A 21020-nucleotide genomic window follows, 5' to 3' on the forward strand; every position below is an offset into this window, starting at 1 on the left:
ATACCTTTAGTCCCAGCTACTCAGGAGACTGGGGTGGGAGGATTGCTTGAGCCTAGGAGTTCAAGGCTGCAGTGAGCTATGATTGCACCACTGCATTCTAGCCTGGGCAACAGAGCAAGACTCTGTTTCTAGAAAAAAAAAAAAAGTGGAAGACTCACACTTCCTATTGTGAAAACTTCCTATGGTAATTAGGACAGTGTGGTACTGTGGTAAGGACAGATGCAAACAGCAATGGGCTAGAACTGAGAGTCCAGAAATAAACCTTTGTATTTTTACTCTATTTATTTCCAATAAGGGAGCTAAGACAATTTGATGGGGCTGGGGAAGAGGAGACCTTTGACACATAGTGCTGGGTCAAGTAGCCACATGCAAGGGAATGAAGATGGACCCTTACCTCACACCATTTACAAACATCAACTCAAGATGAAGATGGACCCTTACCTCACACCATTTACAAACATCAACTCAAGATGCATCCAAGGCTAGGCATGGTGGCTCACACCTGTAATCCCAGCACTTTGGGAGGCCAAGGCAGGTGGATCACCTGAGGTCGGGAGTTCAAGACCAACCTGGCCAACATGGTGAAACCCTGCCTCTACTAAAAATACACACACACACAAAATTAGCTGGGCGTGGTGGCAAATGCCTGTAGTCTCAGCTACTCAGGAGGCTGAGGCAGAAGAATCGCTTGAACCTGGGAGGTTGAGGTTGCAGTGAGCTGAGATCGCACCGCTGCACTCCAGCCTGGGGAACAAGAGTGCAACTCCGTTTAAAAGAAAAAAAAAAATGCATCTGAGACCTCAACAGAAGAGCTAAAACCATGAAACTCTTAGAAGAAAATACAGAACTAAATCTTTGTCATAGGCAAAATTTTGTCAGATGCGACATCAAAAGCCCAAACAACAAATGAAAAAATTGGACTTCATCAAAATCTAAAACTTGTGTGCTACAAATAACAGCAACAGGAAAGTGAAAAGAAAACCCACAGAAAGGGAGAAAAATATTTGCAAATTATACATCTAATTAGGGACTGTGTCTAAAATATATTTTACAACACTTACAACTCGATAATAAAATGATAACCCAATTTAAATATGAACAAAAGATTTAAATGGACATTTCTCCAAAAGATATGTAAAAGTTAAGTCGCACAGGAAAAGATGCTCAACATCATTAGTCACCAGGGAAATGCAGATCAAAACCACCAGGAGATACAACTTCACACCATCTAGGATGGCCATAATAAAAAAGACAGATCATAATAAGTGTTGAGGCCGGGTGTGGTGGCTCATGCCTGATATCCCAGCACTTTGGGAGGCTGAGGCAGGCGGATCGCTTGAGCCCAGGAGTCCGAGACCAGCCTGGGCAATGTGGTGAAACCCCACCTCTACTGAAAATACAAAAATTTGCCGGGCGTGCTGGTTCATGGCTGTAGTCCCAGCTACTCTGGAGGCCAAGGTGGGAGGATTGCTTGAGCCTAGGAGGCGGAGGTTGCAGTGAGCCAAGATCGCACCACTGCACTTCAGCCTGACAGTGACAGAGTGTCACCCTTCAGGTGACAGAGTGAGGCCCTGTCTCAAATGATAATAATAATAGTAAAAGTGTTGGCCGGTCACAGTGGCTCACACCTGTAATCCCAGCACTTTGGGAGGCCGAGGTGGGTGGATCACCTGAGGTCAGGAGTTCAAGACCAGCCTGACCAACATGTAGAAACTGCATCTCTACTAAAAATACAAAATTAGCTGGGTGTGGTGGCTTATGCCTATAATCCCAGCTACTGTGGAGGCTGAGGCAGGAGAATCGCTTGAACCCAGGAGGTGGAGGTTGTGGTGAGCCGAGATCGTGCCATTGCACTCCAGCCTGGGCAACAAGAGTGAAACTCCATCTCAGAAAATAATAATAAAAAAAGTGTTGACGAGGATGCAGAGAAATAGAAACCCTCCTACATTGCTGCTGGGAACATAACATGTGGCATCAAAATTTTGACAGAGTTTGTGAACTCTTCAAAATGTGAAAGATAGGCTTACCATATGACCCAACAAGTCCATTCCTAGGTATTTACCCAAAAGAAATGGAAACACATTTGCACGCGAGAACTAGTACATGAATGTATCTAGCTGTGTGACTCACATTTCCAACGTGAAAACAGCCCAAATGACCATCAGCTGATGAATGGGTAATAAAATGTGCTCCAGCCATTCAGTGGAGTGCTATTTGGCAATAAAAAGGAATAAAATACTGAAATGCTACAACATGGATGAATCTCAAAAACAATGCTCAGTGAAACTAGCCAGTCACAGAAGACACATATTGTCTGATTCCATTTATAAGAAATATCTACAATAGGCCGGGCATGGTGGCTCATGCCTGTAATCCCAGCACTTTGGGAGGCCAAGGTGGGCAGATCACTTGAGGTCAGAAGTTCGAGACCAGCCTGGCCAACATGGTGAAACCCCGTCTCTACTAAAAATACAAAAACTAGCCGGGCGTGGTGGTGCGTGCCTGTAATCCCAACTACTTGGGAGGCTGAGGTGGGAGAATTGCTGGAACCCGGGAGGCGGAGGTTGCAGTGAGCCGAAATCACAACACAGCACTCCAGCCTGGGCAACAGAGCCAGACTCCATCTCAAAAAAATAAAATAAATCTAGAATAGTCAAATCCGTAGAGACAGAGCAGATGAGTGGTTGCTTACCGTTGCTGGGGGATGGTGGGGAATGAGAAGTGGTTGACAGTGGATATAGGGTTTCCTTTTGCGGTGATAAAATGTCCTAAAATTAGATGGTGGTGTTGGTTGCACACCCTGTGAACATACTAAAACCATCGAATTGTACACTTGAAATGGGTGAATTGTATGCTATGTGCATTATCATCAAGAAAGCCTTTTTAAAAAGGGAGCCTTGGTGCCGGGCGCGGTGGCTCACGTCTGCAATCCCAGCACTTTAGGAGGCCGAGGCGGGCGGATCATGAGGTCAGGAGATCGAGACCATCCTGGCTAATACAGTGAAACCCCGTTTCTACTAAGAATACAGAAAATTAGCTGGGCATGGTGGTGGGTGCCTGTAGTCACAGCTACTCGGGAGACTGAGGCAGGAGAATGGCGGGAACCCGGGAGGCGGAGCTTGCAGTGAGCTGAGATCGCGCCCACTGCACTCCAGCCTGGGCGACAGAGCGAGACTCTGTCTCAAAAAAAAAAAAAGGGAGCCTTGGGTTCCCATCCCAAGCTGCTCCTGCTCCTGCAGGATCCCCTTAGGGAAGTCACCCCCTAAAATTGAGTTTCGTCACCTGTAAAAGGGGGAAGGAAGTATTCGCCTCCCTGGGTTACAGTGGAACCAGATGAGATGATAGAAAACAATTTTCCATTTTCATTTTCACATTGAAATTTATTATAAAGGAACATGTCTGCACATTGCACAGAATTCAAATGGCATTACAGGGGCACACGGGGAAAAGTCTCATTTTCTGGGGTGATGGGGATGTTCAGTATTTTGATCCAGGTAGTGATGGCAACCAGTGTCCACATTTGTCCGATTTCAGAACTGTAGTTCTGAACAGTATAAAACTGAAGAATTATGAATTTCACTGTCTGTAAATAAATAATATGTTAAAAATTTTTTTTTATATTGAGTCCCTGGCCGGGCACAGTGGCTCACTCCTGTAATCCCAGCACTTTGAGAGGCTGAGGTGGGTGGATCACCTGAGATCAGGAGTTCGAGACCAGCCTGGCCAACATGGTGAAACCCCGTCTCTACTAAAAATACAAAAATTAGCCGGGTGTGGTGGCACGTGCCTATAATCCTAGTTACTCGGGAGGCTGAGGTAGGAGAATTGCTTGAATCCAGGAGGTGGAGGTTGCAGTGAGCCAAGATCGCACCACTGCACTCCAGCCTGGGGGACAAAAGCGAGACTTGGTCTCAAAAAAAAAAAAGAAAAAAGTCCCCTTCCACCCTCTCCCCAAGACTTGCAGCTCCCAGGTTCCTACAGGAGGCACCCACTATTTCTAGTTTCTTGGGTCTCCTTCCAGAAATCAGTGTGTGCAGGCAACTAAAATGTCGTTTCGTTACCTCCTTTTTGTACACAGTGTAAAAAAAAAAAAGGTGCCATATACACCGTCCGGCCCCTTTTGCTTTTTCACACTAAAGAACATCTGCAGATGAACTCCAATCAGTCCACCTTTATCCAGCTGGATGTGCCATGATGATTTAAGCACTCCACTGTCAGCGGGCACTTAGGATCCTTCCAATCTGCTGTTATTACGAAGAGTGCTTCGGCAAATAACCTTGTACAAAGCAATATATCATTTTTCACATTTGTGAGGAGTATCTGGAGGACAGATTCCTAGAAGCAAATGCTGGGCCAAAGGGTGTGTACATTTGGAATTTTGACATTGTTTCAGAGGTTCCAAGGGTGTCTGCTTCCCCACGCTATTGCAATAGGGTGTGTCCTCAGACTATTTAATCTGTGCCTATCTGATGAGCGAAAAATCACCTCAGTACAGTTTCAGTGTGCATTTCTGTCACTAAGAGTGAGCGTAGGCACTTTTTCATTTGTTTAAACATCCTTTTGATTTCCTTTTCTGTTCATTACCTCTGCCTATTTTTTTTTTTTTTTGGCCTCTTGGCTATTTTTCTTATTGATTTGTAAGAGCTCTTTATATAGGGGGAACTGGCTCTTTGCCTGAGATGGAAATTGGACACATCATTTAATCTCTGGCTTCGGGGTTTTATGGGCATTTGTTGTTCTTGCTGTGAAGTTCTGGGAACATGAAGAGATTGTCACCATTCTTCTGTTACCATTTCCTTAGGATGGGTCCGGGGTGGCGGGCGGGGATTTCTCTCCCCGCTCCTTCGCGATTAATCCCAGCTGCTCCGTCCCTCCCTTGCTTCCCACAAACGCACTCAGGCAGCTGGGTCATTCGCTTCCAGCCAGGCCATCTTCAGCAGAGACAGGGCACAGGAACCACCTGCAGGGGGACAAAGGTATCAAAGCCACCAGGTGAGTCCTTACTTATCCTGGAAGTGGGTGTGGTCATGTGGGGCTGGAGTGGAGCACTGAGGCCTGGAGGTGAGTCAGTCTGTCTTGCTCTCTCGAGCTCACACTCTGTTGGATGAAACTGACACATCAAGTCAATACAGTGACAACTTGCCCAGGGAATCCCAGGGCGTCCAGGGACACAGGCTCGGGGCAGTGGCAGGGTTGGGGGGAGTGCGTGTGCTTCCAACCACCTAAGAAAAGTGAAGCCCTGAGGCCTCACAGCCCCAGGCCCCTCCGGCTCTTACTGACCAGCCTCTTCCCCAAAGGGTAGCTGGGTGGGTCATGAGATGGCGGTTGATTTGTTTCCATAAAAATGAGAATCTTACTGTCAGTTTAGCTCTTTTTTTGTTTTTGAGACAGAGTCTTGCTCTGTTGCCCAGGCTGGAGTGCAGTGGTGCGATCATAGCTCACTGCAACCTCCACTTCCTGGACTCAAGTGATCCTCCTACCTCAGCCTCCTGAATAGCTGGGACCATAGGCGCACGCCACCACACCCAGGTAATTTTTTATTTTTTGTAGACAGGGTCTCACTACGTTGCCCAGGCAGGTCTTAAACTGGGCTGTTTTATTCTGAACGAGGACCTTGTGTACATCAGAAGCGCCTGCTGAGCCCTGGATCTGGCAACGGTGCCCAGGTGGGTGGGGGTGTACCCACCATCCCCAGCTCTGTCCTAGGTCCTGGCCCAGCCGACTCATCTCTGGAAAGACAGGCTGTCTGATGGACCGGGCCATCACTGCTGCATCTGGGCTGCTGCCGGGCAGTGGCAGCACCTCAGAAAGGAGGCCTGAGCGAGCACGTGTGTGTGGAGCGACTGTGTGAACGTGTGTGTGGAGCGACTGTGTGTGAACGTGTGTGCATGCAGATGGGAACATGCTTAGTACAGCTGCCTTCAAGTTTGACCATCTGGATTCAAACCCTGGCTTGGCCATTTCCAGTTTATGGTGACCCTGGCCAAGGTACTTGATCTCTGGACCCCTCGATTTTACCCTCTGGGAACTGGAGATCTTCACAGCTGGTTCACTTCTAGGGTTGCTGTGAGGACTAAATGACTTCATGCCAGCCACCAACCACTAGGAAGCTCCATGACAGGAAGGATCGTCATAGTGCCACACCAGTGTGCATGCGTGTGTGTGAGGGTTACACTGGGTGGGGCGGGGTGTGTGCGATTCGGGGGTGTGTGAAGCAGGATGCCTTTGCAACTCTCTGCACAACCACAGTGTGAGCTATGGGGTGGGGAGGGTTCCAGTCTTCCTGTCCCAGGGAGGCTGCGGCATCTTCATGTGGGAGACCGGCTTGCGGCGGGGAGCTGGGGTGGGTATCCACACGCATCTTACCCGGATGTGCTGTAAGGTGTCTACACCACACAGGCTACCTCTGGGTACCTGTGTCTGCTGGGGGGGCGGGATCAGGAGGAGATGAATGTCAGAGAGAAAGAGACCAAGACGGAGAAAGAAGAGAGGAGAGGCGGAAAGGGAGAGAGGGGAGAAGAGGAGGAAGAGGAAGAGGGAAAGAGACAGAAGAGGAGGGGGGAGGGAGAGAGAGAGAGGAAGAGGGAGAGAGAGAACAAACATATTCTCTAACAGAGTTAAACAGAGGCGGGGAGAGAGGGCTCCAGAAGAGGCCAGAGACAGACAGCCTCCCTCCCATCTCCTCTCTTCGGGTCTGTCCTGGGGTGGCCCTTTCCCAGCCTGAGGGGGGACAGCAGTGCGAGGTCAGCCAGGTCCCGCGGGGGCCCTGCCCTCTCACTGGACAGGAGGGCATATTTCAGCATTGGAAGGCGCTGCAGAGGGAGTCAGTCAGGGCTGAAATTCCTCAGCGCCCTGGAAGGTCCGCAGGACAGCTCCCTTCTTCCAGCTTCCTCCAAGGAGCCAGGTCCGGGACTCTCCAGGCCCCGCGAGTAGGGGAGGGGGGAAGTGAGAGAAAGGGGCTGTGTGCCCACCTAGGCCACTGCGCGCTTCAGAGCAGCCGGGACCCTCCCTGAGGGACCAGGAAGAGACCCCCCCCACCAGGCTGGGCTCTGCCCCCTCTGGCTCCCTGTTCCCTGGAGGTCCGGGCGCCCCCGCGCAGGGACTAAGGGCTGGACAGCCGCAGGCAGGGGCTCCGTCCTTGGCCTCCACCCTTCGTGTCCAGCAATCCCGGGAGCAGGCGGCGGCACTTCCTCCATGTCCCGGCCTCAATCACGGTCTCAGTCCCCCCAACCCCGTCCCGCAGGAACAAGTGTGGTAGAGGCTCGGGGTCGGAGGGCGGGCGGCCGTCCCGCGGGCTGGACGGAGTTTCTGGGCTGCGGAGAGGCCGTTGGACCCGCGTCCGGAAGGGAGCCCCGCGCGCCCATCCCCGGCCGGGCCATCCTCGGGGCGCGCTGTCTGCGGCCTCCTGCGCCACCCCCACCCCTGTCCCGGGACCTCCTCCGGGAAGGACACGCGGGGAGCAGTCCCCTCCCCTCCAGCAGTCCCCTCCCCTCCCCTCTCCCTGCCCTCTTGATGGTGTGGGGCTCCCCGGCCGGGGCGCGGCGCTGGCAGCGGCGTCCAGAGGGTCGCGCCCAGCGCGCGCTGGGGGTCCCGGGCTCCGCAGCTCCGCACGCGGCCGGTTTGTGAAGCGGCGCGCGGGGGCTTAGCCCGGCGAGGGCGCTCTTGAGCCTGGTTTGGAATTTTTAGCCCACGCGAAAGCCGCAGGCTGGGGAAGGGGCGGGTGGGAGTGGGAGACGCCCTTGGAAGCCGTGAGACCGCTCGGCGAGGGCTCGGGACCACCAGGGAGCGGCAGGGGACCCCTCGGCTCAGAGCCCGAGGGAGCGATTTCGGATCCGCTGGGATTCCGGAGGCGCATGAAGGGAGAGGGAAATCCGCTAAACCGAACCTTCCGGGAATCGGAAGGCGCCGGGCCGCTCCCACGCCTCCCCCTCCTCCCGGCCGAAAGGCGGGGGGCGACGCGCAACGGGGAGGGAAGGGAGGGAGGGGTCGGCGACCTTAGGGGAGGGCGAGTCCCTGGGGACGCGGGGCCGCCAGGGGCCAGACCACCCTCTCGCTCCACCTCCCCGCCCCCAAGTGCCCGGCTCTCCCCCCGCCCCGCAAACGCGCGTCCTGCGGGCTGTGCTTTGGCCCTCGCGGACGCGCGCGCCCACAGAGGGTCTGACTTGGGGTCAACTTCCACGCGGTTGCCGGGCGCCTGTGAGCACAGCCGTGTCCGCACCCAGGTGCCCACCTCCCAGCGCCACCAGGGTCCCGGCCCCCAGACCTTCGGACGCTTCTCTTCCAAACCGAAGCCTGGGAGCCTCTGGGTGGCCTGGGGCGGGGGCAGGGGGCGAGCGGGGCGGGCCAGGAGGAGGGGGCGAGGCCGCCACTCGGCTTCCCACGCCGCCCCCGCGGCTGGCTCCAACTTCCCCTCCGGAGCCCCCCTCCGGCCACCCCCCAGCCCACCGACGTGCGGGCAGCGACCCCGCCCCCCGCCCCTCCGGTCGCCCCCGCCGCGGCCCCCGCCCCCTCCCCATCCCTCCCCGCGCGCTCTCCCACATGAAACCTTCCATCACGCTCAGAAAGAATGTGCTACAACCTCGGCGCTACCGCGGCCGCCACCACCGCGCCCGCGCCCGAGCCCGAGCCGGAGCCGGAGCCGCCGCTCCCCCGCCTGCCCGGCCGGCCCCGGGCTCCGAGCGCGCGGTCCCTGTCGCCGCCGCCGCCGCCCCGCGCTCGCCCCGCGCTTGACGCAGTGAGCGCCGCAGCCTGGCTCCCGCCGGCTCCGCTGGGCTCCGGGTCGCAGGCCGAGTCCAGCCGGGCGGGCTCCGGGAGGGGCCGGCAGGGCGGGAGGGGGAGGAGGGCTGTCTGGAGCCAGCGAGCCCGGAGGAGGAAGAGGAGGAGGAAGGAGGGGAAGCCGCCGCCGCCGCCGCCGCCGCCGCCGCGCTCGGGGAACCGGGGTGCGCGCGCTCTGCTCGCCCGCGACAGTGCCTCCAGCCCGGGGCCCGCACCCCGGCCCAGGTAAGAAGGGGCCTGCGGGGCAGGGGGCTGTCCGGGGCCGGGGGACCCCTCTGTCGCCGCTGCGGGATCGGAGGGTCCCCGCCCCTGGGGGAGGCAGGGAAGAAGATGCTCCCGGGGGGGGCGGCGGGGGGCAGCGCAGGGTCCCCAACGGCTCTCGCAGCCCGGGCCACCCCATCCCTGGTGCCCTGACCTCGGCGTCCGCGCCAGGGCCGAGTCTCCCCGCCTGAGGCTCTGGATGCGGCGCTCGGGGCCCGCGGCTCCCGGGCGTCCCCATCCAACCACCCGGGTTCGGAGGCGGGCGCACCCGAAGTTAGCGGCCGCCGAGCCTGGGCCGGACAAACTTCCCTCCCCGACGCCGCGGCTGGAAGGGCCAGGACTCCGGACCCCTAGGGCTAGGGAGGCGCCGCGGGGACCCGGAAACTTTCCGGAGCGCGCTGAGAGCAAAAAGCCGGCTGGGCAGAAAGAGGGGGAGGGGGCTGGGCGCGCCTTCGAGTGCGCTGGGGTAGCCGCGGCGCCCCAAGTTGAACCACAGACGAACCCCTCTTCATCTGAAACCTGGTCTCGGAGTCGGAGGTGGGGAGGGAGTGGGCTGTGGGTGCCTCGCCTTCGCAAAGCCGGCGTGGGGGGGCGCAGTGCCCCGCCCCGCGCAGCTTGAACCTCCGGAGGGGGTGTTACGGGACCCCCGCCCCCACCCCAGCCGGTGGCCGGGCTCTGGCGGCCGCTGCGGAGCTCCCGGGAAGGACCCGCTCGCGGCTATTAATAGGCGTCGGTGGCCCTAGCCTCTCCCGGTCCGGGAAGCTGGCGCGGCGGGGCTGGGCTGGGCTGCCGAGTGGGGCGGGACCCCGGGGCCCAGAGCGGACCCCCAGTTCTCCGGGTCCCTCTTCTGCCGCTCTTCCCTCCCTGCCGCCTGCTCTCCTCCCATTTTCCCTCTTCGATCTCGGGGTGTCTGCCCCCCCGAACTTTTTCTCTTCCCAAACTGCACGGTGGCCACCCGGTCAGGGCTCTGGGCCGTACCCGCGCAATCTCAGCACCGTTCCCGACCGAGTCCTCCGCCGCGGGCTGAGCGCGAGTCCCCGGGGCCAGGCTGCCCAGGGAGGAGCAGGGACTTCCTACAATCCGCGCCCTTCCTCCCAACCCACGGCGAGCGCAACACATTCGCCCGCCCCTGCGGCCCCATCTGAGGGCGGGGAGAGGTCGCTGGGGGCAGCTTCGGGGGCTGTGGAGGGCAGGGGGGACCCGCGAAGCTCCTGGAGCGTTTAGGGATGCAGCTCGGGCGGCGTGTGCAGGGAGGAAGCAGCGTCCCGGCGTCCCCCCTTCAGCGTCGCCTTCGCGCGCCTCCAGCGCCCAGGAGGGTTCGGTCTCCCCCACCCCACCTGGACACTCAGGTCTGAGCCTGAGTGGATTTGAGGATCTGGGGGACGGGGAATACGGTGTCCTTCTTCCTGCCTCGGTGTCTGCAGAGCCCAGCCCGCAGGCAGCGTGGGGATCTTTGTCCCCAGGGCCAGCGCCGGCCCCGCCCCCCTCCCCGTTAACTCCGGGACTCCGCCGCCCTCCCGCTTCCAACCTCCCAGCTTCACCGCCGCGTCCTCTCCCCGGTTCTGGGTCTGGGGGAGGGGCAGGGGGCGTGGAGCGCGGCGTTGGGCCCCGGACAGATGTCCTCGCGGCGGCGGCGCCGGCGTCCGGGTAACAGCAGGCCGCCAATCGGCGCGGCCACGGGGGAGGGGCGACCCGGCCGGGACTCCGGGGACTCGGTCGCAGCCGGACGGCGCAGCCTCCGCTCGGGGTGGGGGGGGGGGGGCGGCCGCGAGGACTCGACCCCTGCCGTGCAGCCCGGCCTCCAGTCCTCTGCCGTCCCCTCCCCAGCTCCAGGTTTCGTTCTCTGCTGGGGTCCTGGCTCCTCAGGTTGCGGGATCTCGCCTCCCACGGCCCCACGCGCGTACCCCTACCCGCCCCTCTAGTTGACCCCTGAGGTTCTCCGTGGATCTCAGACCCCGAGTGACCGCAGAACTGACCTCTGGGGTCAGGCAGTACCGGTCAAGGGCGCTCTGAAGAGGCCCTCGGCCTCAGTTTGCACCCCGAGGAAATGGGCTCATAATGCCTGCTCCTGGGAAGTAGCAGGACGTCCTGGCGCAGCTCCTCCGGGCAGGCGCCCAGCACAGCGCAGGGCACACGGGGGACACCTGCGAAGGCACAGGAGGCTCCTTCCAGAGCTTCGGCTGCACTTGGCTAGCACAGGCCTGGGGGAACCTGCTGGAAATTGGGAGCCAGTACCTCTCTTGGGGTTTATGTTTGGCAGGCGGAATGGACAGGCTGGAGCCCCGAGCCCGGTGGTCATCTTCCGCACAAGGCTGGCCAGGCCAGAAGCTGGAGGGTAGCTTATTGGGACCTTCCAAGCGTGAGCAAGGAAGCTCTGGGGGCCGACCAGCTTCTCCCTAGTGGAGCTGCAGCTGGGGAGACCTCACAGACAGGCAGGGAGGAGAGGGTGCCCCTCTCACCGCCTGCCTCGTTCCACAGGCCCAGGCCTGGCACATCCCAAGCTTGCAGCATCTATCTGGTGGGTAAACAAGGACCTGCTCTTGGCCTGCGGCCTGGCTCTGACCGTGGTCCAGGTCGGGGCAGAGGGAGACAGGCCACAGCTTAGGTGTTCCAAACCACCGGTGCCCTTCCTGCTGGCCCCTGGGGCTGTGCTGGGTTTCCAGGCCCCCTGCCCCCCAGTATTTGCATGAAATCGTGGGGGCGCACTGGCTTTTGTCCTAGCACTCCCCTTCAAGGCTCTGCACCCCTATCACGGGAGCCCCACCCAGCCAGCCGAAGGAGGCCACAAGCTCTAAATTCCTAAATTCGGGCCTCCAGCCTGGGAGTCAAGGCAGCTCGGAGCTCACTCCCCGATTCTGGCTCCTGGAAAACCCTAGGACCCGGGCGTGTCAGGCCCTGCAGCCGGGCTAGGCCGGTCCATACAGGACTGAACGGCGTCGTGGGCGTTCATTCACATTCTCTCTCCGGTCCCCACACACTATAGGATTTATCTTGATTTGCTGCCTTTGAATTGAGTCAACTCTTTTGTATGCTCGTTGAATTGCCCAGCTGCTGGCGGCGAGCGGAGAGCGTGCCGGGGGTACTGAGGCCGGGAACCAGAGGCGGGCGGGGGACAGGAAGCGGGGAGGGGGCGCCGGCGGGGACGCGCGGGCTGCGCGGGGACTGGAGAGGGCCCCCAGGCGCCGGCCGTTCTGCGAACGCGGGCTTGTCCAGGCACCGCCGGGCCCTGCCCGGCCCGAGCGTGGAGTCCCGAGGCTCCTGCCGGGGGTCCAGGCTGCCCCTGGGGCTCTGCCTTCGACGCGCTGTGTAGGGCCAGATTCTGGGCCTCTCTTGACTCAGTTTCCCCTCCTGTAACATGCGGACGGGGGCTTCCGCACAGGCAGGTTGTCAGGGTGAAACTGAGCCGAAGAGTGCTCGAGAACCCCCTGAAGTCCTCCCAGAGGCTGGGGTGAGTGAAGGAAGGAAGCAGGGCCAGGGCTGGGCAGAGGGGGCCCGGCCTGCGCCCCGCGTTCTCCGCCCCTAGGTCCCTGCCCTCCCGGATAAGGGGCGGACCGACGGGAGGACCTTGGCTTTGCTTGGGGTGGTGGGAGTCGCGGGTAGTTTGTTCAGCCAACAGCTGTCGCCCCCACTCCCCCCACCCACCCACCCCCTCCACCTTTTAGATGTAGGCGGGGAGGGCCGGGGACGGACCGCGAGGACGCCCCCTGCGCTTTCTAGGACCTCCCCTCCTCCCCCAGCCCCTGCGCGTCGCCGGGAGAGGGAAGGAGAGGGTTGGCGCGGGGAGCGGAGGAGAGCAGGGGGCTCGGGAGGCCAGGGATAGAAGGGGAGGGCCAGAGGCTCCGAGCCGGACTCGCGGCGGAGGAAGAGGGGGTGGAAGGGAGCGCGCAGGCGGGCGAGGGAGCGAGGGAGCGAGGGAGGGAGAGAGAGAAGGAGGGAGGGAGGGAGGGAGGGAGGGAAGGGGGGCGGGAGGGGGCAGGGCGAGCTTGAATTCCCCCCCGGCCGCGCGGCGAGGGGCGGGGCCGCGCGCGCAGATCGATGGGCGAAGCTGGGGAGGAATTTCAATCCCGGGAGCGAAGTTAGAGCCTGAAGGACGCCGGCGGCTGCGGGCGCAGCCCCGGAACCGAGGCCGGGCGGGCAGGTAAGCGGCGAGCGCGGCCGGGCGCTGAACCTGGGGGACTTGGGACCCGGACCACCCCCCGGGAGCGGCGCGGCCAAGCCCCGCGCCACCTCGAACCCCGGGCGTCCCCGAGTGCGCAGCGTGCGCCCCCGGCCCCTGCTGCGCCCCCAGGCCCGGCGCGCGATCCGAGCGCAGCGGGCAAAGTTGGAGGAACTTGGCGGCGGCGGAGCGGGCGCAGGCTCAGCCCGACAAAGCCCGGGGGCCCGGGTCGGGGTCGCTGCCGCAGCCCGCACGCTGCCCCGTCCCTCCGAGAGGTCCCTTCCCCAGCGCCTCTCTCCCCTCCGTCCCCCTTCGCCGTCCGCACCCTGCCCGGCGCCCCCCGGACGCGGCCCCCTGCCCTTCCCTTCCCGGAAACTAGGGGGCTGTCCTCACCTCCTGGCCGAGTCGCTGACCCCTCCCCAGGATCGCATCGCCCTCCCTGCTGGGCCGCCCTCCCCCCGACGCTGCGAGCCTCCTCGCTCGGCGCTGGGACCGTCCAGTCACGCACGGGGAGGGGTCACATTCCTCGGTCCCAGTCCCTGAGTCCAACCCCTGGCGGGGGGGTGGGGGGCTTCGCTCCGAACTGAACTTACTGGGTGCTCTCCACCCCTCGCCCCACCTGGAGTCCATCCTCGTCGTCGTGCCTCTGGGGGATGGGAGGAGGCTGCCAAGCCTCCGTGCCCCAACCTGCCTTTAAAGACAAGCGCCCCCATTTCCATCCTTTGAAACCCGCAGGTCACCTGCTTGATGCTGAGGGTGGGGCGGGGGGCACTGCCTGCCGTACCGCACACCGCCCCCCCCCCATAAAAACCACAGCCTCTGAGATGAAAATCGGGCTTTTCCAGGTCTCAGCTGTGTGACCTTGGGGCAGGTGAATCTCAGAGCCTCAGTCTCCACACCTGTGAAATGGGGATAGGATGATAATGCGTTCTGAAAAAAACGAAGGCTTAGCAGAAAGGGTCGAGGCCGGCGAGCCAGGTGTGCACGTCCTCAGAAAGCCTCCGTGCCAGCACTTTCCCTTCCTGCGCACCCAGAGTGGGGCCTCTTTGGACCCTGGCTTGGGTTGGCTGGCTCTGCCGCTCACTCCCTCGATTGGGCTAAGGGCTGTGCAGAGAGCCTGGGGACAGAAGCTGTGGAGGGACCGGGAGCCAGGAACAGATATAAATGGCAAATCTCCCCACATTGCCTCTCTCAGGGGCTGCCCCCTAGAGAGGCCCCCAGCCTCCAAAGAGGTCGTCAGCACCCAGCCTTGGGGGAAACCCCATTAAGTTGGGCACAGGTTGCTTGAAAAGCATCAACATGCTCCTCTTCTCTGCCTGGCTGGCCCCCTGGCCTCCTGCCCCCTGGGTCCCTGCCCCTGCCACCTTTTAATTGAACAAGCATTGAGAAGACTGGCTCAGAGTTCCCAGCCCAGGTTTGCACCCCACTCCACCAAAGCGGGGGGACAAGCTACAGGGGGCCGTGCGTGGGAGGGGGTCACCCCCTCACCTGGATTTGAGGGGGTTTGGAGCCCAGCCAGGACCCCGGCACTTGGGTCCCTCATTTTCCTGGGCATAGGGTGGTCAGGGAGTTCTGATCCCCACCCCTGCTGGGCAGAAGACCTGGGGGTCTCCAAGTCAAAGGTTGGGGGCCATGCCCCTCCCCCTGTCCTCCAGCCAGCTGTGCAGCCCCCTCCTCCTTGGCCGCAGCAGGACTGCTGTGTGCGTATAATTCAGGATGATACAGCAGGCTGGGCAGGCAGCTCCCGACTCCCAGAAAAGCCAGTGGGCACCTGAACCAGAGCCACACTCCTGAGGCCTGGTAAGTCCGGGGTAAGGGTGCAGGGATGTGGTGGGCACCTGCACCCGGGACCAGAGGAGGGGAGGGAGGGCGGCGTCCCTTCCCCACTGTGCCCCAGGACTGCCACTGGAAAGCACTGATTTTTCAAAGTGTCTTTGGAGGCAGGCTCCCCACACCTGGGCCAGGGAGAGGCTGCTGCTCCTCCACCTCCCCACCACGGTCCCCACCAAGAAACAGGTGTCCGGGGCCCCAACGAGCGCCCAGGGCCAGAGCCTAGAGTAGCTGCCTGTCTCGGACCCTGGCATTTGAATGTTTTCACCCTAAATGTATACTTGTAGGCTTCACCTGCTCTCCAGGAGAGAAAAATTAATGGGACTAAAATATGACCACAGTGCCTGGGATCAATGGGGTAAAATCGGAGTGGCTGCCTGGGTCCCATGTTGGTGACTTTGTCTGTCTGTTTCCAACACACACGCATCAGCTCTAGATTTTGGTAGAATTTTTCTAAGCACTCAGGAAAGCCTCCTTCTAAGGTCCCCCTGAGGTCAGAGCCCCCACCTCAGGATCCCTACCCCCCGACAAGCCAATTCCCCATTTTGGTAGGGGACTCTGTTTCTCCGTGCCAGATTCAGACGCCATCGCACCGGAGGAAATTTATGAGCAGAGGTGCATGGACTTGGGGTGTTCATATATCTTCATAAGAAAGAAACAGGCAGGCCCTCGAGATGCCCGGGTGGGTGGTGCATAAATACACGAGGGGGCCGGGGGCGGGCAGGATTAAAAATGCAGGTGAGTGACAGGCGAGAGATAGATCTCTAGGGCCGGGTGACGAGGCCATAAATTTCCGGGTGTGAACCTGGAGCGGATGGTGGCACCGCCGCGGACATTGGATACATTTGTCATCTCTCCAGCGCCCCCCCCAACCGCCTCGCTCTTTCTTTTTTGTTTTTGTTGTGGATTTGGTTTCTTCCAGCACAAGCTCGGGTGTCAAGTGGCCTTGGGTGGGTCTTTGTGGGGGTGGCTGGTGGTGGAGCCAGTGCAGTGGACGATGGCGCCATCCATTCCAGCACCCGCTGTGCAGATGGGGAGATTGAGGCCCGGATTGGGGTGGGGCCGGAGAGGGTGGTGGAGGAGTCCTATGTCCGGCGTCTGTGTCCTACTGTGTTGGTTCAGGTCAGGGGATTCCAGCAGGGTGGGAGGCCTTGGTTGTTGGGGGCTGCTGCCTCCCCTCGCCCCCGTGCACCCTGAGCCAGTCAGTGGCACCGACAGTGAACAGGAAGCAGGGCGGCAGCTATGGCCACTCGAGCCCAGCACCATGCCCCCCGCCGCCCCCCGCCCCGGATGTCCCCTTCCCAAGGCTGGTAGATTGAGACCTGGTTCTGTCCCATCTCTTCCAGCCTCCTGGGGAGGGAGGGCAGGAGGTGGAGAGACCACCCTGGGAGCGCTGATGGCAAACGAGGGCCGACGGTGTGCCCTACTTGGAGCCTGGGACAAAGCTGGGAGGAGCCCGGCTGCCTTGGAGCCGGCATCCCCAGATGGAAAGACAATGGTCTCACAAATAAATGCGCCTCCTTTCCCTCGGAGATCAGCCGGTCCAGTCCCATTTTCCAGAAGGATCCAGCATCACCCGAGGTCACACAGCAAGTAAGCTGGAGCTGTGGCTGGACCAGGCCTCCACACCTGTAGGGCTGTCCTGAGACAGCCGGGGTCTTGGTCTTGGAGAAGAGCTGGAACCCAGGCTGAGGCAGGAGGGGGTCCAGCAGGGCTTGAGGGACCTTCAGAGGGGAGGCAGAGAGGACGACTGCTCTGCTCCCTGCTCCAGGCCACGGGGATACACAGGAGCCGGTGGGGAAACTGAGTCAGGCGGCGAGGACCACTCCTCCGCTCCCTTCTCCGGGCCATGAGGGGTGCACAGGAGCCAGTGGGGAAAGTGAGTCAGGCAGAGAGGACCACTCCTCTGCTCCCTGATCTGGGCCATGAGGGGTGCATAGGAGCCGGTGGGGAAACTGAGTCAGAGAGGACCACTCCTCCGCTCCCTGATCTGGGCCATGAGGGGTGCACAGGAGCCGGTGGGGAAACTGAGTCAGGGAGGACCACTCCTCCGCTCCCTGCTCCGGGCCATGGGGGTACACAGGAGCCAGTGGGGAAAGTGAGTCAGGCAGAGAGGACCACTCCTCTGCTCCCTGATCTGGGCCATGAGGGGTGCATAGGAGCCGGTGGGGAAACTGAGTCAGAGAGGACCACTCCTCCGCTCCCTGATCTGGGCCATGAGGGGTGCACAGGAGCCGGTGGGGAAACTGAGTCAGGGAGGACCACTCCTCCGCTCCCTGCTCCGGGCCATGGGGGTACACAGGAGCCAGTGGGGAAACTGAGTCAGGCAGAGAGGACCACTCCTCTGCTCCCTGATCTGGGCCATGAGGGGTGCACAGGAGCCGGTGGGGAAACTGAGTCAGAGAGGACCACTCCTCTGCTCCCTGCTCCAGGCCACGGGGATACACAGGAGCCGGTGGGGAAACTGAGTCAGGCGGCGAGGACCACTCCTCTGCTCCCTGATCTGGGCCATGAGGGGTGCACAGGAGCCGGTGGGGAAACTGAGTCAGAGAGGACCACTCCTCCGCTCCCTGCTCCGGGCCATGGGGGTGCACAGGAGCCGGTGGGGAAACTGAGTCAGAGAGGACCACTCCTCCGCTCCCTGCTCTGGGCCATGGGGGTACACAGGAGCCGGTGGGGAAACTGAGTCATGGAGGCTGGTCCACACAGCCCTTCCCTCACATGGTTAGGACTCCTGGGGCCGTTCTGTGGTGGGAGACCCTGGAGTCTCAGGGTCTCGGTTACTCAGCCCTGGTCGCCTCCCTTCTGCCCAGCAGTGAGTTCCTCAGGACTCACGGCTTCCAGACTCCCTTCCCCTGTGAGCTGGACCCAAGCTTCTCTTTGGGGCTGAGGAGGAGGGGTCTAGCTGGCCCCTGTAGGGTGGGCAGAGTTTAGATAACCCTACAGGAAGAGGCGGGCATCCAGGCAGGAGAGGCAGCAGAAGGGAAGGTGTGAGGCCCCCAGAGCAGTGAGGGGGCTGGGGAGAGGGGCCTTGACAGTGGACGATGACCCCTTGCCCACGACGTCTGCCCTAATGTCTTCCTCCGCCAGTTCCAGGACAGACTCGGGCAGCCACAGTGTGGGAGACCGGTGGAAGGGACAGGGCCTTGCCTCTCTGTGTATTGTGCCCAGTGCCCCCACATGAGGCTGGGGTATATTGAAAACCATGCTCTGGGCTTCCGAGGAAGGGGTGGGGACAGAGGAGGTGCAGCCGGGTGGGAAACGTCCTTTGGCCCGGCCCAGCCCAGCCCAGCCCAGCCCAGCCCAGCCGTCACCAGGTCCACTGTGTTTGCTACAGCCTCCAATTCAATCTCTGAATTTTAAAGATAGGGACACTGAGGCCCAGACAGGGCAGTGGCCGCAAGCCACTGAGGCTTCCAGGCAGCGGTATCTGGGCTCAGCCCTGCTCCCACGCTGGGCTCCCCACACCTCATATCCGGCCTCAGCTGGGAGAGTGCCCCTGGCCTTGCCGACGGGGACCCGGCAGCCCACGGCGTGGAGGTGAACTGGCTTGTCTGGGAAGCCACATTCCACCCCTACACACCCCCAGGCCCGCTGTGGCCCACTACCCCCTCTGGGACCCCACCCCACAGAAGCACATCTCTCTGCCGTCCGTCCCCTCCGATGGTGACTTCTGTCAGAGGGCTTGTCACAGAGCGCTGAGCGCGCTGAGACCTTCTCACCAGCGCTGGACATGTGGCCAGCTGGCGGCCAAGGGCTCGGGGGTCTGTCCACGTGACAGGTGCACACCCCGGCATTGCTGCCCTGACATTTGGAGGCTGTTGGGTTGGGTCCAGGCAGAATCCTGCCTGGGATGGAAACCCCGGGAGGTGATTGACAGCCTGGAGGCTCCCCCGTGTTTACCGACAGATCCGAGTCTTATTTTCAGCAGGATCAAACTCAGGCACCTCTTAGTCATTAACTCCCTCTAGTTTAATAAACACAGATACAAACACAGCCAGCCATGTGCCCGCCCCACATGGATGAGAATCCCGGCCGGCTTCCTGGGGCCGAGGAGCCGGGTCTGGAAATGGGGGGCCATCGGGGGGATCCCCAGACCCTCGGCCGGTGCACGGGAAGCACTGCAGGGAGAGGGCTTTGCAGAGCACACAGTGAGGCAGCGCTGGCCCAGAGGGACCAGTCAAGGACAGCTGTGTGCCTTCACAGTCCTGCGCTGTTGAGACAGAGCCCGAAGTAGTGGCTGGGAAGGTGTCCCAGAAATACCCACAGCACAGACGCCCCGCCAGGGCTGCATGGAGGGGTGGCCAGCGCTTGGCTCCGTCACTGCCATCTCGACCTCCATGGCCTCCCTAGAAGCCCAAGGGGCTGGGGACCCTCAGGATGTGTCTCCTGGGCCTGGACTCTGGGCTGTGCTGTGGCTCCTGCCTGGCCCCACACGGGTCAGAGTGCTGACCGAGGGAGGCTGCCTGGGAGGGGGACTGGGATGCTTCCTGGACATGTCTGGAAAGGTGGCAGCTGGTTCCTAGACCACATCCCAAGGCAGATGGCATTAGCCAAGTGCCTGCCTCTGCCCAGAGGGTGCTGGTAGTGGCTCCAGGGCACCCTGGAGAGGAATCCCAGTCTGTTGTCTCCCTGCCTGAGGGGAGCCTGCACTGAGGCCTCTGCCCTCCTCACCGACGGACCGCCCCTGTGTCTGTTTGCCCTGTGGAAGCTGTGGAAGGGCCCAGCCTCTGCCCTCTTCACCGAGGGACCACCCCTGCATCTGTCTGTCCTGTGGAATGGTGGAAGGGCCTGGCTGCAGATCATGGGGTGGCCCGGGTTGGGGAGCCTCTGGTGTTCGGCCTGACCTGAGGTGGGTCCCTTCCCTTCCTGGAGCCTCGGCCTCCCCTCCGTCATGTGAGGATGGGGGCGGATGGATGGCTGTGGGGAGTGTAAATGGCTGACACCAGTTCTGGAAAGGGCCGAGCTGCCGCTGCTGGCAGAATCCCCAGCCCTTCTGATTTGCCCTGCAGGACCCTCAGACCTGCAGCCCTGGATCCTGGATGGGGTGCAAGTTCGGTCCCTGCGTCCCTCTGTGCCCTGCTGTGCAAAGAGACAGGGAAGGAGGATGCTGGGGAAGGGAGAGCAGGTGCAAAGGCCCCGCAGCCGAGACACGCTTCATGTGGGTGAAGGGTAAGGCCAGTGCAGCTGGCCGTGGGGGCTGAGAGATGAGCGGGAGAGGCCCCAGGGTCCGGGCTGCTCCTGTGTCGGAGCTCTTGGTAAGAGTTGGATGGTACTCGGATTGCTTTGGGAAGTCTCTGGGGAGTTTGCAGCAGCTGAGAGACAAGGCTGGCTTTAAAGCATCCCTCCAGTGTCGACGAAGAAAGGGTTTTTAAGGGCACACGAGGGAATGAGCCACCCAGGGGACTGCCGACGTCTGAGAGCCATGAGGGTAGCCTGTACTGGGTGACAACGCTGGCAACGGAGAGACAGAGAGGATGTAACTTCTGTTTTGACAGTGCTTAGAAATTGGAGCTACGTTCCTATACAGAAAAATATTCTGTAAGGCAAAACCCATTTTCCTATTTATATTCATTAGGAAATGAGGGAGGCAGTCCTGTGGAGAGGAAGGTTGTGTGAAGCAAGTCGTGCTTCTCTTTGACAGCCATTAGCATTTCAGAGCTGTGTTCTTGGGGAGATGAACCCCCCAAAATGGATTGGTGTGAAACAGCGGGGTCAGCTTGGCACAGAACCCCTCAGGGTGCCCACAGAAGTGGGGTTCAGGGTGCATTCCTCAGGTATCCGGCATCCCAGCTTCCTCCAGGAGATGGGATTCTCAGATCTTAGTTTGTGTGTGGCTCTGGGTGCAGATGGGTGTCCGAGTGAATATGGGAGCAGGCACACGTGTTCACATGTGTGTGCGTGTAGATTACCGCCTGTGTGAATAGAGGAGTGTGCACGTGTGTGCGCGTAGGTTCGCGGGTGTGTGCATGTAGATTCGTGTCTGAATACAGGAGTG

At 60.6% G+C, this 21020-nt stretch overlaps 1 protein-coding gene across 2 annotated transcripts in view; it reads left to right on the plus strand.

Annotated features, from left to right (window-relative positions):
- Positions 1-8610: 8610 nt before the first annotated feature.
- The window catches only part of ELFN1 (extracellular leucine rich repeat and fibronectin type III domain containing 1), an 83408-nt gene continuing 70998 nt past the window's right edge, over positions 8611-21020 (plus strand). Inside the window, exon 1 of one of the 2 annotated variants that reach the window (XM_054496212.2) lies at positions 8611-9000. The gene's annotated coding sequence lies outside the window, so the exon portion shown is untranslated. Of the gene's footprint in view, positions 9001-13067; positions 13175-21020 lie in introns of those variants that run through there. The other variant, XM_054496211.1, reaches the window with a different exon arrangement.

Source organism: Pongo pygmaeus, chromosome 6 (assembly GCF_028885625.2).
Source record: "Pongo pygmaeus isolate AG05252 chromosome 6, NHGRI_mPonPyg2-v2.0_pri, whole genome shotgun sequence".
Classification (NCBI taxonomy): domain Eukaryota; kingdom Metazoa; phylum Chordata; class Mammalia; order Primates; family Hominidae; genus Pongo; species Pongo pygmaeus.